The following is a 16,053-nucleotide window of genomic DNA, read 5'->3' on the forward strand; positions in this document are numbered from 1 at the left end:
CACTTTCCTTTTCTTGGTCTTTTGCCAATTCTTTTTACAGGGTCCCTTTTTTTTCCCACACACACACAGAGGTTCTCACATGCTGTCTCTTTGATCATACAGGCTCTCACTCCCACACACAGTCTCTCAACTCACTGAGCCTCAGCCTCTCTCTTACCTCTGGGCCGCCTCTTTATGGGTCACCACAGGATGTACTTCATGATGACTCTGAACGTCTCGCGCCGTTGTGAGGTGGGATCCAAAGTGGCCCTGCTACCGGGCCTCCTCTTCTCAGGCCGCTGTGAGGTGGGATCTGTGGCGGCCCTGCTACAAATGCTGTTCCCTTTCGGCATACGGATGATGCTCCTCCTCCTTCCTGCTCGCGCTGCTCCGGCAGCATTTTTCTTCCAGGGCTGCACAGATAGGAAGTAGGAAGAGCACCTGGATGTGACTTTTTCTATGGACAGTGGTGGCATGAGCTCCACCATGGCTCCACCAGTCTTCCTGCTGTACACGGCCGGTACACAGCATAAAAGTAACAACTTCCCCCGTCCCTCCTTGGTACAAAAGTGCCTCCTGCTTTTTCACAGGCCTCTTCCTATTCCTGACACCCACTCTACCGGGTATGCCACCCTGTGCAATTGCACAGTTTGCATACCCAGTGGTGCCGGGCCTGAAAGTCAGCCCAGGGCCTGTGAGCCAGTGCAAGCACACAGACCCTGCAGTAGCCCAATCTCCCCTTGTGCAGGGCTTTCTGTTACCATAGAAATTCATACAAAGGCAAAACCACTGCAGACCCCACCCTGATTTCCACTATTAATGCTGCTGCTGCCTAAAGAGTGCTGCCATTTGAGGCACGTGTGACCCCAGCTGAAAGTTTTGTGACCCCATTGGGGTTCCAATCCACAGTTTGGGAAGCACTGGATTATAAGGGGGGGGGGGGGAGGGAGCATTATAAAATTTAAGAAAAACCCTGCAATAAAAAGAATAGTAGAAAAAAGACATTTGCCCATACTTCAGCTGTAACAAAATAATCAGAAACAGTTGTATTTTAGCTCAGTTGCTTTATTTCATAAATAGAAAACCTAATACTAGAAATATTTTTGTCAAAATTTACTCCAAAATGCACTTAAACCTAAACTCTTCTTTTTTTCAGGAGCAACTAAAGGTGATCATTTGGTAGATCAAAGTGGATCTTTCCTTTCTTCTAAGATGCCATTGTTTCTCCTTTCTTTTGAGCCTTATACATTAAAGATTTCTTCCCATTTTGGGCTGTGATTATTTCCCCCCTTAGAGGGAATCCTTATTTAACATATCTCTAGAAATAGCAGAAACTTGTGTTCCTTTTGTAAACCCAGCAGGGATAGAACAAGTGAAGGGATGTCCTCTTGCATGGCACCAAATTCTCTTTTTATCTCACCTTCACTCTTCCTCCTAGGGAACACTACTTTGCTATATTGTAATTATTAACAATATAAATGGTTTCTGTGGAGTAGAGTAGAGATGGCTGGTGCTTTACATTTACATTTAAAATGATGATTAAGTGTAAATATTAGAATTCAGAACTGTTATTTTCATTAGCTTTTTCCCATCCAGACATAAATTAAAAGACAAAGGGTTGATAGAGTCTTATTAGAATTTTTGGTCAGATATATTGTAAGACACAAGATACATATGCATTACTATGAAATAGATAGTTCAAAATTAAGATCATGTTCCACATAGAAAGAAACACCAATTTATTGGAAAAAAAAGGCCAAGCCTAAAATATAAATAATCTACGGTTCTGATGATGAGGTATTCATCTACACATGCCATACTTTCCTGATATCCAAGATATAGCTTGCGGTGATAGAATAGCAACAGACTCCATGGCATCATGGATAGGCAAGTCTGGTCCAGGTCTTACCCACATTACAAACTATAGAGAGAAACACTTGACTGGATCTGAGACTCCCTGAGGAGATGGATCCAGCTGTTATCCCTTATATAGTCTATATAAGGGAAAACAGCTGGATAACTCTGAACTCACAAGGGGAAATAATAGACATATACCACAGCATTGAAGAGAATATACTCATGAATATTACACCTATATATATGCAAATAACAAACAAGCATTTTCTCCCCACCATTAGAGCAGATAATGAAGTTGCAGTTGTATCAAGGAATCAAGGCTAATTGTTTAAGGGTAGTAATCCCTGTACCTTTTGAATTTTGTTAATTTGAATTTAGTAAAATTTATTGTCTGCTTTATTACAAGAAGAGCTCAAGGTGGATTACAAAAAGGTGATATACATAAAAATTACAAACAAAAACCAAGAAAGACAGTGGTAAACACCTAGAAACATGTATAGAGTTCTGAAAGAGTAACAACCAGCAGGTGTGAAGCAACTTGAACCAAAGGTTTATTTATGCAAGTCATTAAATGCCTGTTTAAACAAAAAGTCTTCAGCATATTTTTAAAGAAACTGTGACACTCTGAAGTTCTTATCTGATCTGGTAAAGAGTTCCAGAGTAAAGATCCAGCAACAGAAAAAGCTCTTTCTCTTGAAATTTCAAGGCACGAAATTTTTACCAATGGAATTTCAAGTATGCATTTATTCTTTGATCTTAAGCGAGAGGGTTTATAAACCTGCAATATAGAGTTCAACCAGTAGTCAAAGACTCCATAAATCATCCTGTGTACTAGCAAAGCCACTTTAAATTGACACATACATTTTATTGAAAGCCAAGGTAAGGTGCCTAACATGGGCATTAATTGTAATATTTACTTGCATAAATCCTGCCCATTTATGTGCACAAATTCATGCAATTTACATGTGAATGAAAGTATAAAGGATCTGCACACAGCACATGCATTCCTACTTGCACCATGACTAGAAGTAGAACGCTATTGTGGAAGTCTAATTTCCTACCTAGGGAGATGGACTTTCTTATCTGTTAGAACATGAAGGTCCAGTATGTCCTGTATGGTCCCTGCTCCAGGAAAATGGGCTCATACAGAAAAGAGAGGACATGGGAGAAGATCCCCCACAGGCTCAATACTGTCTTTCACATCAACTGCAGTGTAAAAGAACTCAGCCAAAAGTAGTGAGAACTCCAACATCTTGTGAAGCGGAAGCAAGTTAAGATGAGGGCTGAGGGGCTTGCCAGCCAGATCACCTTCTCCACAACAGAATGGAAGGTGTTCAGCATCATTTCAGATACAGCTGTGGAAGGTCTGGGATCCTTGGACACCTCTCAAGCTGAAGATCATCCAGATGAGCATTTTCAACCAGAAAGTCATATAAAGTTCTTGTATGTATGTATTGACTATACATATGTATAGTACCATATATTTATACAAGTGTTCCCTATCCAGTAAGGGCACATAGGGAGGGCCATTGGATCCCCCAAAGCCTCAACACCTCTGGGGTTCCTACACAGGGGGAAAAACCAGAGTATTTTATTTGCCATTATACTTTGTCATCACATAGACTTTTCCTGTTCTGGAGGCAATCTGTCTATTAAACTGCTCTGCACACCTGTGCAATGGTAGAACATGAAAAGATTTATTGAGTGATGGCTGGGAAATGAATATCTAATCAGGAATTTTTTTCTGTATAAAGTTGCAACACTCTCTGTGTTCACACAGGAAACAAAATAATCTACTTTCGTGTTACCTCCAGACCCACTACACTGGTCTGGTCTTTGGGACAAACAGGTGCCACTTCCAACCTGCCCTCACACCCCCCCCCCCAAGTAGGTGAGAGTTAGCTTAAATCTTTTACTCTGAGGTTATGTTCCCTCTCCTTATAGTCTAGGGCTACTTTTAGTGGGCTCTGACTCAGATTGTTGTGAACTTTTCCAGTCAGGATGCCCTACCTGTAGCATCTCCCTGTGCACTAGTCCTCAGCTTGTGGGAACTTCTTTCTTTCTTTAATCCTATATACTTCATGGAAGTGACTTCATAGAAATCTTCTCCTAAACTTTCCTCTGGGCCTCCTCTGTGAAGATACAATCCCTATGCTTGTATTCAGTGAAGAAAGCTCACCTAGTTGGGGAATGGTGCACCATCATTGCATACTAATACTAAGCTGCATCTGAAAGGCTAGTCTAGTAATACCTATAACACAGTGAGAGAACTCTGACCAGCCAAAGCCACATACAAGATGTAGGTGAGAGGATGGTGCATATTGTGAGGGCCAGAAAATGTCCGTCCCCCCCCCCCCCTTACATTGTGATATAATGGTTAGACAAATTAAGTGTTGCACAAGTCAGATAATACAAGCACTGAAGAGTAGGCTAGCCGAATAGATCAATAATTTCTGGACAGGTTGATCCATTCCTGGTTTTGCCTCACTCCATGCAGTGACTAATACTATATATTTTTTAAGGAAATTCAATAGGAAAGACTGAACTGGAACTCCCAGAATGCTATTATAAGGGAAGTAGTATTGCACTCACCATCTGCGGAACCCCTAGGCCAGCTCCATCTGCCCGGCGATGCCTCCCTGCCGTGCCTGGGTCTTTGGCTTCAGCGGCCTGCCTTCCCTGTTCGACTCCGCTCACACTCTCGGACGCTGGGGCTTCTTTGGCCTCGCCGGTGCATGGGCACCACCAGCTTCCAGCCCCCGCCTGGGGTTCCCCTAGGTGTGCACGTGCGGCGCCGGCTATGATTTAAAGAGCCAATGGCGGGGAAACCTGCACCCATCCCAGAGGATGACGTTATCATCTCGGGCCTATTTAAGGTTCCTCCAGGCCATACCCAGATGGCTTGGTAAAGAGTCTCCTGAGTTGCTTCTTGTCGGGATCCTGCGCTACTTCTGGAAGGACTTTGATTCCAGTACCTGACTCAAGTTCCAGTACCTGACTCCTGTTCCAGTTCCTGCTTCCTGCTCCTTGCTCCTAGTACCTTTTCCTCTCGGACAGATCTCTCTGGCTTCTGGACCTCCTTGCTTGTTTGCTGCCTGCCATTGGACTTCGGATCGGACTTCACCTTGCCTGCTAGCTACCAGCCATTGGCCTTTGGTCTGGCCTTCACCTTGCCTGCTATCCACCAGCCATTGGCCCTCTGACTGATCCTCATTTGGCCTGCTAGCCGCCAGCCATCAGACCTCGGTCAGACCTTCACCTCACTTGCGAGCCGTGGTACCCGGACCTTGGTCTGGCTCTTACCTTGCCAGCCAACCATCTGCTTTCAAATCTTGCTCTGGCTACACCCTCGGGCCCTCTGACCTTATGCCGGTGTATCTCCACAGGGGCCCACCTAAGACCAGCTGGCCTCGGTACCCAAGGACGAAGCTCCAGCTGGCCCCTGTCTTCCTCTGGCCTCACTTCCTGACATTGGTGACCTGCAGGGGAGTTTCCTCCTAAGATAGGGTCAACACCAACTCAGGCTAAGGGTCCACAGTCTACGTCATAGTTCCTACAAGTGGACTCTTGTGCTGTGCTGTGCTGTGGTTGGCACAGCCTAGTAGGTGAACCTATTAGGCCCACGCTGATAGCTGGCAGATATGCCCTAGGCTGGGACAGAACTGGAACCTCACTTGTACCAGCCCCGTTCCCTGCAGGTTGAGTCTTTGGGTTCCAGAGGCCAGCAGAGCTTAGGCGAGGTTCTAACAGGGCAAAGTCAAAGAGAGAGTACAATGCCAAACTGAGGTCAAGGCAGTCAGCTAACAGGGATTCACTGGGTACATGCAAAGATCAGGGTAGGCAGTGAGAAGAGTGTGGTCCATGTCTGAGGCAAGGGTCATGGCAAGCAGCAGGTTAGAGAGTGGTCAGTGTCCAAGGCAATGGTCAAAGGCAGGCGGCAGCCAAGAGATAAGTCTAAGTCTAATGCAAGGGTCAAATCCAGAAAGCAGGTCAAGATAGGATAGAGAGAAGATGGGACACAAAAGACCAGGACAAGACAGGACAACCAAACATGAGACCACAGACAAGGCAAGGCAGAAAAAAACAGGACAGGCAAGACAATGACGCAAGGAGAAAAATGACAAGGCACAAGAGAGGGAGCAAGATGCACTGCAAGACAGGAGGACCTGTTGCTGAGGCATGGATTGAGGGGTCTGACCATCTTAAATATGGAGAGAGTCCTAACATCATCAGGTAGTGCCAAAGGCTGTTTCCCACAATGGGACACTCAATAATGGTGCAGGTGCACATGCACGCACTCTAGGATACAGCATGGCATGGAGGCTGGGGTGATGGCGATCTTCCTGATGACTCATTTCCTGGTAATGTCGGGGCTGAACAGCAGCGTGCACCCATGAAGGAGTGTCTTTCCATTTCAGCAACTGTCGGGGGTGAGTGCAGTCAGTCATGGAGCCCCCTCCTCAGGACACTTGGTTTTGGCTTCTGGAGGAAGTGTCAATGGAAATCTCTCAACATCTGAGGGGCCTGAAGATTGGATGCCGGCTCTCAAGAGTTCTCTTTGGGTCCGAAATTTCTGCAAGAGATGAGATATTTGATTCAGTTGTGACTTCTGCAAGAGTCTAATAGCTCTTGGACCTCAAAGTCAGTGTCCATCTCAGAAGTCACCTCCGTGGGACTAGGATGTCTTTGTACCTGCCAGGAAAGTACCAGCAGCTTCAAAAGGGAAACATGAAAAACCTTTGCCCCTGTTAATCCATGCCAAAGTTTAGCTGGGGGGCACTAGTAATGCTTTTTGCTGAGGGCGCCATTTGCCCTAAAGCCGGCTCTGAAAACTGGCCACAGGCAGAACTGTGCCAGATAGTCAGATAAGTACAGACTTATCCAGCTAAGTGGCAGAGGATGTCAGGTGAACTCATGTGTGTTTGTGTTCAGCCCATGTTGAATGCACATTTTTTTTTTCACATAATTTTTATTGAATGTGGATATGTAAGCGATCATGGGATCTAGTACAACAGGTATGGCTACACAGACTGCAGACAATACAGGTGTGAAAAGTGTATCCTTCCACAGGTAGCTGTTGAGTTTAGCGCCCACCAACCATATCCATATCACGAGTAACTATAGCCTTAATTTCTATGGGCAAAATGGAGATAAAGGGCATCCAAATAATAGTAAAGCACCGCAAGGAAGAAAAAGATTTTAATTTAACAGACCAGGATTCCAAACACAGTAAATCAATCAACTTTTTACACCACAAGGCACCTGTGGGAGGGAGTATCTCTAGCTACCATATGAGGATACACTGCTTTCCCACAAGAAAACATTTATAGATAAAAAAGTTGCTAACTTTTCCCAAGCACCCATTCTCCGAAGGCAAGTCCAGGATACAAAGCTCAGCAGAACTGATAATAGGTGTTCCCCACCACTGTCCCACAAGGTGAAATATATCCTCCCAAAATTTCTGAATGTAAGGGCACTCACAAAAACTATGATGCAACGTTGCCGCTATGTGCCCACATTTAAGACATTTATCATGAGCAGAAATAACAGCCCTAAGGCACGGACGGATGAATATATCAAGCGGTTTAACAGTTTAAATTGAAGCTCCTGAAATATTACCCCTTCAGAGGAACAATATAAAGAATTAACACAAACAAATAAATTGTCCTCTTCTATGGTAATTTGTAACTCCTTGCCCCAAGCAGTAGCTAAAGATTCCAGTAACCGGTAGGATTGTACAGAATGTAAAAATCTATACAATCCCGACAAAGTATGCTAGGTTCATATACATACGACATAAAAGTGGTTGAAGGGCCCCTGAAAGATCCAGGATGTCCGATTTGTCCAGATTAAGATGCAACCCAGAGAAGCTACCAAAAAGAGTAAATATTTCTAGGGTGCAAGGCAAGTATTCTCGAGTCTTTGGCAGAAAAAGCAAAATATCATCCGCAAATAATAGTACCTTATGAAAAGGATATTTATTCAAGGTCTCATCCCCGGGAGAGCATATCATTAAGTGTCGACACTAATGGTTCAAGGTCAAAATAAATAATAATGGGGACAACAGTCTTCCCTGTCTGGTGCCTCTAGTTAAGGGAAAGTCTTGAGAAAAGGAATTATTCACCAATACTCTCACCTCCGGGTTAGAATAGCTTCAAGTAAGAAACTTTGAAATCCATACATGGGTAAAACAAATTCAAACAAAGTCCATGAAACTCGATCAAATGCTTTTTCCGCATCAAAGCTGATTAGAACAGGGTCTAAAACCTCCAGTCATTTCCAGTTTTTCAATAGTGTGAGAACTCTTCTAACATTTATCCCTGCTCGTCTACCGTGCACAAAGCCCATCTGTACCTCATTAATCAGGGATGGCATGATCAGCTTAAGCCTATTGGCTATTAGTTTAGCATAAAGCTTAATATCTAAGTTTAAAAGATAAATGGGCCAATAAGATGTGAGAGGTGATGGTACCTTCTCTGGTTTCGGCATGACTATTACCGTATGTTGGCACTTTTAACAGAATAAGGCATGTGGCGTGACGAAACCATAGTATCAAAGAGCATTTTAAGGGCCATAGGTGCCTTCTTTTTGAGAATTTTATAGAATTTGGCCTTTACACCATCAGGGTCCGGGGACTTCAGCAGCAGAAGCTCCGCAATCACCTGTTAAATTTCTTGAACATGTATGGGTTTAATCAAGGCATCCAATTGGGCTGGGGACAACTGAGGCAAGTTTATCCATCCCAAAAACATTTCCATAGTCTTGAAATCACTATCTTCAGCAGAATACAATTGCTGGTAGTAATCCCCAAATGCCTTACTGATCTCCTGAGAGAAGTAAGGGAAATAGAGATGTGCTTCGGGTAAAAATTTTGTGTTGGACTTCATTTCGGGCCCCTCCCCCCCGCAGGAATTTTGTTTTCCCATGGTTTGGGGTTGTTTTTTTTCAGGGGCCCCAATTTTTGGGTTAGTGCAGAGTTAGTGCGTGCTATCAGGAGTTAGCGCACACTAACTCCCATTAGCACGCACTAACTCAAAAATGAATTTTTCCCAAAATTTCAGAAAAAAAAAATCGATTGTTTTTCAGTTCTCCCGAACCATTCCAAATTAGGAAATTTCGTTGACATTGCCTAATTTGGGAAAAATGATTGCACATCCCTAAAGGGAAACACCCCTAGAACTAGCAATGTTAGTAACAAAAGAAGAGGAATGCTTAGCCCTCACCAAATTTGCCAGCATTCTCCCAGGTTTATTTTCATATAAGAAAAACTTATGCTGCAGATTACCAAGCGAAGAAGTGGCCCGGTGATATAACTTGTCATTTAAGTTTGGAGGTTTGCAAGAATTCCCATTGGATTTGATGAGAATGATCAGTGATCAAACGACCTTCGAGAAACTGCAGTTTATGAGTGTTGGATAAAATATCATTATCAAGTTCCTTTTCCCATTTGATTGAATAGCTAATGATTTCCCCCCTCAAAACTGCCTTGGCAGCTTCCCAAAAAAGAACAGTATTTATGAAACGTTTTGGACTGGATAGCAGCTAAGGATGTCCATATTTGCAGTGAAAGACTTATGAATTAATCCATCAAATACACAGAAATTCTGGAGATTCAATGAATTGGTTCTTGAATCTTTTCTGAAGAAATAGAACACTTGTTAGCCAGTTCTATAGCATCAAGTGTTCTGAAGTACCACTTTCACCAATTGCTTGGCTGCAATCCAGAAGGAAAAAAAAAACTTGAAAGTCTGTCTCTCTTACCCAAATAGTGTGTGGTGGCCTACACTAACAACTTAACAAAGCAAAGATCATCAAGGTCTCCTCACTATAAATAAAATCTTCAGACAGAAAGGCACCACCCTCAAATTTACAAGACAGTTGCAACCTTAGGAAGTTCACCTCACCCAGAATCACTTTGAGGAGACCCTCTGAAACTTTCATTGATTGAAAACCCCACTGAAGGTGGGATTCCCTCTATGCTGCAGTCCCCAAATACACCACAGTTGATTGATATGCAGGCAACATCATGGAAAGCCAATTGCCATTGGCATCTCTATTACCTTCCAAGCTGATAGGCAGTCTTCCAGAAGTATGACAGAACCATCTTCCAGTGACATTTTGTTGACCTCTAAGAATGATGCCCTTCCTATGACTCAGAAAAGACTGTCCTAAAACCCTTGTCTGATTTCCACAGGAATTCTTTAGATGTTTCTTCAAAGTCACTCAGGCCATCCTTCTCCTTTGATAACACTGTTTCAATGGTTACTCACTCCTTGAAATGCTATCTGGAGAGGCAACAGAAATTCCTTCCACAAGGACAGAAGTTGAGCAAGAGTTCTTGGGACTCCTATTTATGTGACTCTCAGTGGGCAAATTCTGAAATTCTACAAGAACAGGAAGGATGCCTCTCAGAATACAACACATAATATTCTCCCTGTGTCTATCATGGATGCAATGTGTGAGAGGTTGATGGACTCCAGCAGCACATCTAACACTTTCTGTCTAAGGCTGAATGATGGGGCAGTGTATCTCTTCTCAGCACCCTCTGTGCAGAAGATGGGAGTGTGGTTCAAGCATTTCAGAATGGTAAAGATCCAGATGGTCAGAATGATTTTAAGGATCAGACAGAGATCCTGAAGACACAGGAGTCTCCAAGCCTAATGCACCAGGCAAGAACCTGGAGTTCTCTCAAAGCAGAGGCTCCTGATAAACAAATGAAGAAGGACCTTCTGCCTAGGAGGATACCTTTCTTCCAGACCTGAGACAACATCTGAAGAGGCCAAGAAAAATGCTGTAAGGATTAAGAATCATCAGCTCTGAACAGAAAGACAATATCACTGGCAGTCACACATGTATTCTGTATTCATAATATATAATACAATGTGAAAGGGAGGGAGAGAGGAGCTAAATGCTAGAATTGTTTTTTATGGGAGTGAGACCTGGCTATATTTCCCAGCTAAGAGTATAAAGGATAAGGGGTGACTCCCCTGCAAGGTGATCAAGTTTGCACAGCTGACAGCTAAGAGATAATTTTAGTGCATTAAACATTGTTAAGAGTGATGGCCAAAGATAGAACATTGTAGAAGGTCAAGCTTGTACAGCTCGGAGTGGTGTAGGACAGCAAGACAATGGAGCAAGGCTTGAACAGGCTGGTAAAGGCTGGAGCAAGGCTTGGTAAGGCTTGTGAGGCTGGAACAAGGCTTGGACAGGAACAGCATGCAGGTAAGACTAGAACTGAGGCTTAAACAGGAACACCATAAAAGGTGTAGTTATTCGGTGCGAAACTGACAGTGATAAAGGTGCTTACCTTTTGCTGTCGGCGCAGTCTTCGCAGCGTCAGCCTCGGTGCCGCCCCCACTCCTCCTTTTCCGGGGCTGGCGCCGCCCTGACTCTGCCTCCATCTTGGTATCGCACATGATAAGGGACTTTTCGCGTGTGAAACGTCCCTTATCGCGTGCGATCCGCTTGGTAAATGACTCCCAAAATCTCACTCTCAAAACACAGTGATGGTGTAAAAAAAACAAAACTCTCAGTAAACTGGGTAATATTATCCATCATGGATGATCGAAATATATAATTTCTGAAATGTGGTTTTTGAAATTCCATAAGCTATGGTTCTCAAATTTGGTCCTCCAGGATCCCCCCCCCCCCCAATTTTCAGGGGCATCAATATATACAAATTAACCTGATTATTAGATCATCTGTATACATATATAATGCTTGAATTTTCATTGTGAATAGCATAAAAAACAGATATAGTAGAAGGCCTCAGGGACTGAGTTTGAGAAGTATGGGTTTAAGCTGTTTTCCATCCATTGCTTGGATTCTCCTCAAGAAGCCATATTGGCAAGAGCATCACAAATGACATCACATGCTGTGGTCTAAGTAGCATGCAATGCTATCTGTAAAATATATTGCCAAAAAAGATAATCAATTAGCATGTCGTTTACTAATACCTACATATATATTTTTTGATTGCTAAAGCAATTTTTTTGTTATTTAAACACAGATAATAATTTAAAAGAACTGTTTCTTAAAAAGAATTATGGTATAAGTGGCTTGACTGATCAAAGGATTTTTCCCATAGGCACAGAATGGAAGAAAGCCATTGGTCAAAATATTCCTCATAAGGAGGATAATTTTCAGTAGCTGGTATAGGGCTAAAATTTGCATGCAGAAAGTACACATGAACGTTAGTCTGAATTTTCAAAGCGAACTTATATGCATACGTTTGCTTTGAAAATTAGTGGGTATATGCAGAACCCGGTCCAACATATGCACACATTTACACTTGGTTGTTGGCAGTGTAAATGTGTGCGGGTAGATTTACGAGTATACTTTCAAAAATCAAAAGTATGCAGGTAAATGGTTTCCCCATCCCCAACTCTAATCCCCGGAATGACTCTTTCAGGTGCATATAAAAATACATGCAAAATCGCTTGTGTGTTCTTTTATTTACACAACCCCCTGAGCAATTTTTATAAGCCCATTTATGTGCTTAAAAGCAGATTTTATGCGCGTAGATCCTTTTGAAAATTCACCAGTTAAAGTAGAGTTACTAGTCATGTTCCTCAGAACATGAATTTTCTTGTTTCTGTGCTCTGTCATATCTTTCTTTAGGTTTTAGTTTACCTCTTCTTTCTTTTTTGCCCTAATATATCTTAGGTCTTTTATTTTCATACTCTGTCTATATACAGTATATATTATCTATGGATAATTTTCTATGTTTGTTTGTTGGTCACTGTATCACACTCCACTGCGTTTTTGGGAGATTCTGTGATCGAATTTCTTTCTTTAGGATATCCTTTCGGTATTCCACCTAAAATTGTGCCTTAATAAACTTTAACTGTAGAAGAAACAGAAGACAAAATAGTTTTCCATGGGACAGAAAGATGGCAGTTTTCTGCTGCACAGTCCAGAAGTCCTTGTTCTGCAGGTGAAGGATGATATGTTCCCGTGGCAGAGAGTCAGGTTACACATGTATTATGCCTTGCTTTGACAGGCTTTTACATTACGTTTTTGTAGAATTAAATGCATCCATCATGTTTATGCCCATTCACTCTGGTTTTAAAAAATCTCTTTTTCTCTTCCGTCTACTCACAAGCCATTCATTTTATAATTTGCAATGTGATGCTCATATGAGTTTTGGAAAAGCTCAGCATATCAGAACCCTGATTTACTCTGACTTATAACTGTGGCTTCTATTTTCCCTGTCAACTGAATTGGTTTTCCCCTTGTACTATTGCTGTAAAACAGTAGACTGAAAGTAGCAAGCAATCTCTAGATTAGCAATAGCAGATGTTCAAATTCTCTAGATGGCAAACAATGCACACTCCTGTTACAGTAGTGAAGCAAATACAGCTGTGTCAAGGGCAAAGCCATTGATTGCCTTTCTCTTACACTCTACCCCAGTTCTCAACTTGAGCTCTGCTACACTAGTGCAGGCATGGGATGCTTTGAAGTTTCCCGGATCAGCGTTGATGATGTCATGATTCTCCTCCTGAGCATTAATCTCATGAACCTTCTGGCAATACTCTATTGGGACATTGCAAACAGAGAAAAACATCAGCTCACCCTCCTCTCTGAGGATCTTTTCTTGAACATGTTGTAATCCTGCAAGCTGAGTGCATCAGGCTGCTTCTGGATCAGAACATGTGGTATATTATCTAAGCTGTGCCTGTACTAGTACTGTAGAAGTATGTGCTTTATTTATTTATTTTATTTTTAAAAAATTTATATACCGCAAATACACACCGAAAGTAGATCTATGCGGTTTACAAATTAAAAGAAACATACATAGCAAATAAAAACAAATAAAATGATGCAATAGTTAAGCGGTTAACATACAGAAATGGTTGCAGGATCAAGAGAAGGGGAATGGGTAGTAGAGGTTCGGTGCTAGTTTAGATTTGTGGATTAGGAAATGCTTGTGAAAAGAGAGAGGTTTATTGCTTTTTTGAAATCATGCTTTGTGGTTAGGTGACGAATATGGTTGGGTAGAGAGTTCCACAGTTTGGATCCTGCAACAGAGAAGGCACGGTTGCATGTTAAATTCAGTCTAGCATTTTTAACTGTGGGGATTTGTAGATAGTTTCTGTCGGCAGATCTTAAATGATGGGGAGATTGGTAGATTTGAAGAGTAGAGCATAGCCATATTGATGAACAACTGTGTAACAAAGTGTGAATTAACATTAGGATTTTATATTCAATTCGTTGTCGAATGGATAACCAATGTAGTTGTATGAGAATAGGAGTTATGTGATTTCTAAGTGGGGTATGTGTAAGAAGTCTTGCTGCACAGTTTTGAATTAATTGGAGTGGATGTAATATGTAATCAGAAAGACCTCTGTAGAGGGAATTGCAGTAGTCTAGGCTTGTTAGGATGAGGGATTGTAATACAGATTGGAAATCAAAGAAAAATAATAATGATTTGAGGTTTTTGAGTAAATTAATTTTGTAGAAACATGATTTTGTGACAGATGCAATATTTGTTGACATTGACAATTTGGAATCTAAAAGGACACCTAGGTTGCGAGCGTAGGTGCGTATTGGTATGTGGCAATTGTCAAAAATAAGTTCAGTAGGCGGGGCACAGGTAGAGTTTGGAATAGTGGACAGGTGTATGATTTCAAGTTTTTGCTGCATTGAGAGTGAGACAATTGTGCATTAATCATGTGTTTATTGTTTAGACGTAGTGTGGCTAGAGAGAAGGTATGTTTCCTTGATGTGTCATACTCCCGTATGTAAATTGAATGTTGTCTGAATAAATTTTATAGTTTATGTTGAGATTTGATAGAAGGTGACATAGTAGAAAAAGGTATATGTTAAACAAAATGGCAGAAAGTGCAGATCCTTGGGGTACCCCAGAGTTGGTGTAGTACCAGTTGGAACAGTACTGTTTTATTTATTTTCTGAGAACGATGATGTAAAAAGAATTTAAACAAGTCTAAGACTTTACTAGTGATTCCAATATTTTCTAAGTTGTTACAAAGAATGTTGTGGTTTAGGGTGTTAAGAGGATGAGGATGAGGATGTAATCAATATTGGAATAAAAGCCTCATATTATAGTATCAAAAGATGAGAGAAGAAGGGTTTTGGTACTGTGACCCTTCCTAAAACCGTGCTGACTTGGGTGTAAAATGTTATTGTCTTTGATGTATTCATTTAATTGATGTAGGACAATAGATTCGAGTAATTTAGCTGGGATGGTGAGAGATGCAATTAGTCAGTAGTTACTTTAGAAGTTAACATCGGCTGTCTTTTTCTTGGGAATGGGGAGAATTGAGGTCCGTTTGAGTGAGGTCGGAAAAATACCTGAGTTCAGAGGTGAGTTGGGTTAGGGAAGGGTCTTATTGTAGGGTTAGAGAAGGTGCTTATTGTAAAGACCAGCTGTTTCACTTCCAAAGCTGGCAAAGCCAGAGCATGTTAGCATGTTTCTATGGATGGGCAACATTCAGCCTACATCTTTTTTGGAATGATCCTGGTCAACTGGTGTATGGAGCAGCACAGAATGATATACCTGTTGTTGGATTCATGGACTCTTGAGCCGACTAGGACAGATGATGACGCACTGTGGGAAGGCCCTCAGTGGATGTCGAAGCCAGGAGGCGGCACCGGCAGGAGACCAGGAGGATTTTCACCACTGGAGACCCGAGATCCCCCCAGGAGGAGCCCGTGAGGACCCGGGCCGCTTGGACTTATGAGCGGTCTTCTGTGGGCAGGTGTCGGAGGAGGAGTTCCAGAGGATAGAGAAGAGTAGAGCTGGAGCCAAGAGGCCAATCGGAACTTCACCACTGGAAGCCCGCGGTCCCCCAGAGAGGAGCTTGTGAGGACCCAAGCCGCTTGGACTTAGGCAAGACCTCCTGGACGAAAGCTGAAGTCTGGAACCAGTGGACGAAAGCCGAACTCAGAAGCAAGTGGATGAAAGCCAAAGTCAGAAGCCAGGAACAGCAACTAGCAACTCTAGGAAGAGTGAACCTCGTTGCAAGGCCAGGAGTGGAGTTGGTGCAGGGTTTAAATACCCTGAGAGCATCTGATGTCACCCCTGGGAGGTGCAGTTCTTTCCCACGCTGGCCCCTTTAAGTATCGAGCCCCTGCACGCGCACACCTAGGGGGTGGGGCCAGCTCCAAAGCATCGACGGCGTCTCCCTCGAGGAGGGCGCGCTGCAGATCGAGGCTGGCAGGCCGGTATAGGCCGAACAGATGCCGTAGCGGCCC

At 42.7% G+C, this 16,053-nt stretch overlaps 1 long non-coding RNA gene across 1 annotated transcript in view; it reads right to left on the reverse strand.

The window, feature by feature from the left end:
- Positions 1-2,284: 2,284 nt before the first annotated feature.
- Positions 2,285-16,053, reverse strand: part of LOC115088653 — a 40,822-nt gene continuing 27,053 nt past the window's right edge. Inside the window, exons 2-3 of the long non-coding RNA XR_003855813.1 lie at positions 4,429-6,409; positions 2,285-3,400 (exon numbers count right to left, since the gene is read on the reverse strand). This is a non-coding gene — a long non-coding RNA (uncharacterized LOC115088653). The remainder of the gene's footprint in view (positions 3,401-4,428; positions 6,410-16,053) is intronic.

Source organism: Rhinatrema bivittatum, chromosome 3 (assembly GCF_901001135.1).
Source record: "Rhinatrema bivittatum chromosome 3, aRhiBiv1.1, whole genome shotgun sequence".
Lineage (NCBI taxonomy): Eukaryota > Metazoa > Chordata > Amphibia > Gymnophiona > Rhinatrematidae > Rhinatrema > Rhinatrema bivittatum.